Here is a 5,591-nt window from a genome sequence, read left to right as displayed (position 1 = left end):
CAAATCATTCTTTCCAAGCTCATCTTCCTCCTTTGCCGCCCCCTTCCTCTATTTGCCTTTTTCTCGTTTCTTCTGTGTTCCAGATCTTGTCTGTTCCTAGTTGTTTGCTCCTTTCCTGTCCCGGTCTCGCTTTTCTTCTCTCCTTTTCTCTCTTACCCCTTCTGTTTCTCCCTTCCTGCCCTGCTTTTGTCATCTCTCTCCTTCTCCCCCTACTCTGGATCAGCTCTCCGTGGGCCAGTGGGTGGCCCTTTGCTGCTGTTTGAGGATACTCGGGAAGATGTCCTGGTTCCTAGCCTGCGCCCCTCACTCCGGGCTGCACGCCATGCGTCTGCACATTGCGAGTGCCCAGCACCCTGAGGCCCACAGACAGGCTGGGATGCTGCCTCAGACTCCATGTGTTCAGCTCTGAGGAGTCTCTATTGATTTCCAAGAAAAAGGTTGAGCCCCAGCTCGGGGAGCCAGCCCAGTTTCCCAGGAGCCTGGTGCCGGTACAGAAAAAAACTGATTTATAAACTTTGTAGCCAAAAGTAAGGGCATTTTCCTTGTTCCAGCCTCAGTGACCAGTGGGAGTACTGTAAAGAGGACAGGGGGATCTGACTGTGGTGCAGTTGCTCCAGCCAAGAGGATTGTTTCACAAGTCTCTCTGAAACAAACCTGTGCTGGGGCAGGGAGTGGACAAGGTGAGTTTAGTTGCCAGGAGGCATTTGGACTGGGATCTCTGGGTGGGCAAAAACTGATGGCCTTACTTCCCATCTCCCCATTTGGGTGACTGCAAGGGCTCTCAAGGCTGATGCTGCAGCGCTTGGTGTCCCGGACAAGACTATGCTTTGCAGGTGGCTGTTAGCATGCAACAGGCAGTGCGGTTTCTTCTGTCCAGCGACCGCAAAAGGGAGCTCTCTGATTTCGTGGTCGTCACTTAGATTTAAAGGGACCATCTTGCCCTCCCCCCCCCACACACACACCTTAGATTACAATGTCCCTTTTTAAATGCTAGAATTCTAGCAAAATCCATTGCATTTTAATTTCCTTTCTAGTGCTAACAGTTTTTTTTTTTCCCATCCTAACAAAACTTTGACCCCAGGAAGGTGGCCTCCTCAACCCATTACAAGAATTGTGTAAGTCACTGTCATGACAAGATTCTGATTGTGCTCAGTTTGGCAGTATTGAAAAATAATCTTTCATGCTGACAAAGCTGGGAGATATAGTGAGGGGTGGTGATGTTAAAAAAGATTTTTGGGACAAAAATAGAATTCCACAGCCATGACATTGGGAGAGCACTAAAAACAAAGTCTCGGCCACCATTGAAGGCGCAGCCTTGTCTGGGGTTCCATAGAGTACATGTGTCCTCACCGGGCCTTTTGCACACATAGGTCTGGGTGTGATGTCAACAAGTACACTATTAATGTGGTCTGGATTATCTATTTGGTGGCCATTGACCTCTGGTAGATTACTTTGTACATCCTGTAAGGTAACCAGGATTCCTCAAGGCCTCTTGGATTGTCTGAAATTGAAGCAAAATTATTTGAAGTGAAATGGGATTTCCTTGGGTATTAAAAGGATGATACCACAGTGCCATCTAGTCTAATCAAAGAAGAACCATGTTTTAGAAAGTCAGAGTTACTGGATTTTACAGTATTTTTTAAAAAATGAAATACAATTCGCTAGAAATACACATAGCTACCTCAGGGGCATCTTTTTATTTCATTCTTTCCTGCCTACCTCCAGAAATAATCATTTTGAATAATAGTGATAGCCTGAGGTTTCTAGAATTTCCCAGAATATTGATAGATCTCTACTTGCAGGATCAGCTCTGGGAGTTTGAGATTCGGTAAGAGCCGGTGAGAGTGAGAGAGTGTGTTTATGGTGGTATGGATGTGTGTGTGAGGTAAAATTGTGGAGTTAAAGGTAGCTGCACGGGCAGTGATTCGTGAGGATGAGGCGCTGGTCTCTGGAGTATAAAATCAGCCCTCATGTAGAGCAGACTCCATGCCTACTGGTGGTCCCCATGCTCTGCTGAACTCAGGGCACCAGCAGCTCCGTCTGACTGCCTTGGAGTTTAGGCACCTGGGCCTTAGCTCTAGGCCAGCCACAAGCTGAGCCAGCTGTGTGACCTTGGACTGGAGCCTGTGTGGATAGTGTGCTTCAGTTTGTGGTGAACTTTCATGTCTCTTATCTCTGGTATTTTTTATGTCAACTTGCACTGTGTTTAGGGAAGAGCTGACAAAACTGTTCCCATTTATCAGATAACAATGATGCCCAAAGAAGCTAAAGGACTTGCCCATGGTCATTGAGCTCTTCAGTGGCACATCAGGAGTCTGTCTACACTTTTGTCTGACTTCACAACCACCTGCTCTGTTGAGTGCACCTTGATAAACAAGATTTTTTTTTATTATAAAACACAAGATATTTTGTGTTAGTAATTGCAACAGAGGGAAAACTCATTAAACGTTAGCTGATGTTGTTAACACCTACATGATCACCATCACCATAATGTTGCACATGAGAGCTTGATTGAGTGATTGGGCCAGGGTTGCCCAATCTGGAAGAACAGATTTCTATATCCTTTAAGGCTTTATGCTCCCCAGGAGTTTGTCTTGCAGCTAGACTGCAGAGGGATCTCTGTGCAGATAGCACAGAAGAAACCTCTGCAAAGCTGAGCAGTGTGAGAGGAGGCTGGGGGCCTCCTTGGAAAACCTTCATTGGTAGGAGCTCTTAGCAGTGACAAGGACCACTACTTGATTCAGCCATTTGTTCACATTAGTAGTGTGTGTGTGGAGGGAGTAAGGGTGTGTGGGGTATTGAGAGGCTGTCAAGGCTGCCCGCCAAGACCTCGAATCCTGCTCTCAGTGCTTCATTTGAGATGCTTCCCTGTCTCTCTGGATAGTAAAGTGGTTGAGTGATATATAGCTGTTAAATAGAACTGACTGATCACATTTCCTGGAAGAGGACAAAGAGAGTGAGTGCTTGGCTGACAAAAGGCTCAAGTTGTTTATCACAAACAATATAGCTGTACAAATATTAGAAATTGCACTGCATCGGTTTGTCTGCCAAAACAAAACAACATTGTTTGAGGTCAGGGAAGGGTCCTGTTCATTTTAGAATTTGTAAGGCCATTTTTGAAAATGTGTCAAAATATTGTTGCTTACCAGCTGTTAAAAGTCCCAAATTCTTCAGGTTTTTCTCAGGCCTAATTCCTTTTGTTTATAGCCAACTTTACTGTACCACTTGGTATGTGGGTGGAATTCAGAATTGGGCTTAGAGAAATTGCCCACGTCCTGCTCTTCTTCATTAGATACTGTGCTGGTTGGCACACTGGATGGGGGTGGGAGGTCAGATCTATGGCTACACAAGTTAAATAATCTGATCACATTCATATTTTATCCTAGACCTTTAACATCTGTACATTTTTTAGCAGCCGTATGGGAAAATAATTGTCATCTAAAATCCAGTAGGGTATCACCGATAGAAAAGAACTAAAAGGTGTTTGTTTAGATGGAGAAGAGCTTTTTCGGTTTTTTTTTTTTTTTGAAAAGAATTTTGGTAAAAGCTTTCCTTTTATTTCATTTCTTTTTAAAAGGTGATTCTATTTTGAGTTAGAATTCTAGAGTGCACAGACCTGATCATGTCTCACATGCCTGCACTCCCACTCCTTCCCATTCTTTTTATTTTTTTCGAATGTTTTAATTATTTAATTTTATTTATCATTATTATTTTAATTTCCTATAGGGCATGTGTTCTCACAGGAGAGAAACAGAATGAGAGAAGGAGAGAGAGAGAAGAGGAGAAGTGGGAAAGCTAGGTGCCAGGTCTGGGACTAGAACTAAGTTCAGCCATGTGGGAATACAATGCCTTAACCATCGCACCACCAGCTGCCACCTCCCCCCCCCCCCCAACTCCTTCCCTTTCTTGATTTTGCGGTGAGGCAAGATGTCACAAAAGACTTGTGGTACAAGATGAGACAGCGAGCGAATGTTATAGCCAGCAGTGGTGGACTTGTGCTGCATATTGTCATAGGCTATTGGGCTCTCAGCTTCACTTATCTGAGGATTCATTTCTATAGCTAACTTTGATGACAACTATTGGACCATCCCACATATTTTCGAGAAGGGGGAAGAAATCTACCATGATAACTTCTGTAGAACACCAGCAGTTATCAGTCAGCATCTCTGCATGGTTGACAAACATGTTCATGGAGTCCTGACAAAACTCTAAGTTCTCAGGTAGTAGAAAAGGTTACCCCAAATTAGCTACTTTTAATCATAATTTTCGATCAATGATGCTGTATGGAAGTTACAATGCTAGACTTCATTTTATGGATTGGTTGTGAACTGAATAATAGGAACTGACATTAAAAGAATAGTCATTCCTTCCTTCTGTCATTGATGAAAAAATTTTGCAAAACTGTCCATTATATTCCAAGGAAGACATATCCTGCCTCTCACAGATTTTATAATAGAACAGAAAAATTGATTACTTTAGATACTTAATTAAAAAGACAGGTTTTGTCTGAAAACAATTTGAAAATAATATCTTGAAAATGTCTTAGATTAAACAGAATATATAAAAAATAGAGAAAAGTTCACCCATTATGTTGTAAGTTATATGTAATCAGCAAATCTAGTGAAGCAACTATTATATCCCCAGCATGGTGTTTGCAGTTGGCAGAGATTAGAGCCAAGACCAAGGCAAAGATGTGGAAGCTATCATCTTCAGCCTCAAATCCATGAGGATTAGTATGTGAAGTGCAGAAATGTGTAGGTAGTGGGGAGAGGGAGTAATTCTGTGGTTTGGGGAAAACCCTTTTCTCTCCCTAAGCTTCAGTGTCCCCTCTGTAAAATCAGAGATCTGAATGCGATTCTTCCTAAGGCACTTTTCTTTGACTGACTTATTTTCCAGGATTTTGTTGGGAAAAAAAAAATCCTGGACATACATTTCATTCATTCACTCAGTCATTTATGTTTTCAATGCACATTTATTAAGAAAAAGGATAGATCCCTTTGGGAACTCCTCTGGGAGTAGGTGGGTTGACTTTAGAAGCAAAGTGCCATTAGGATGGGCATGGCATTCTCATGACATTGTGAGGTCCAGCACCCTCACCTACCCTGCATGGCCAGAACCAGGAAGGTTCATGGTATGGTTAGGGAAGTAGGTGGAGGAAAGCCCCACTGAAGGGGACCCTGAAATCGCAAAATAGGACGTTGAACCTCAGTGATTTCAGAAGCTCTTGGATGGAAAGAATGTACATGAATAAACAAGCCAATAAGACATGAAAGTAAAAGGTTGGCATCCTGTTAAAGGTACCTCCCTGATTTCTAGTCTGACTTTTGGGTGGTACCATTGACCAAAACAGAAAGGTTGAGACGAGGATCTACTTTCAACGGGGAGGGTGCCCTGGTTGCCTAGACTTAAAGCCTAGGGCCTGGGAGGAGGTGAGAATTGGGGCTTTGGAGCAAATAGGACTTAGCTGAGTATGTGGGAATTTGAATGTAGTTAATCTGAATTCACAATTGGCGTTATTATATTTTTTAAAAGAAATATTTTATTTAACTTCATTTATTTATTTAAATTTGACCAGAGAGGGACTGTGTGTG

At 42.8% G+C, this 5,591-nt stretch overlaps 1 protein-coding gene across 1 annotated transcript in view; it reads left to right on the top strand.

Annotated features, from left to right (window-relative positions):
* Positions 1 to 5,591, top strand: part of LOC102488296 (heparan-sulfate 6-O-sulfotransferase 2) — a gene marked incomplete at its 3' end in the record, with an annotated part of 249,903 nt that overhangs the window by 1,044 nt on the left and 243,268 nt on the right. The gene's annotated exons all lie outside the window — the stretch shown is intronic.

The sequence above is a fragment of the Tupaia chinensis genome, unplaced genomic scaffold (assembly GCF_000334495.1).
Source record: "Tupaia chinensis unplaced genomic scaffold, TupChi_1.0 Scaffold149560_1, whole genome shotgun sequence".
Taxonomy (NCBI): Eukaryota; Metazoa; Chordata; class Mammalia; order Scandentia; family Tupaiidae; genus Tupaia; species Tupaia belangeri.
Note: the sequence above shows the minus strand (reverse complement) of the source record. Positions and strands in the feature narration are given on the sequence as shown.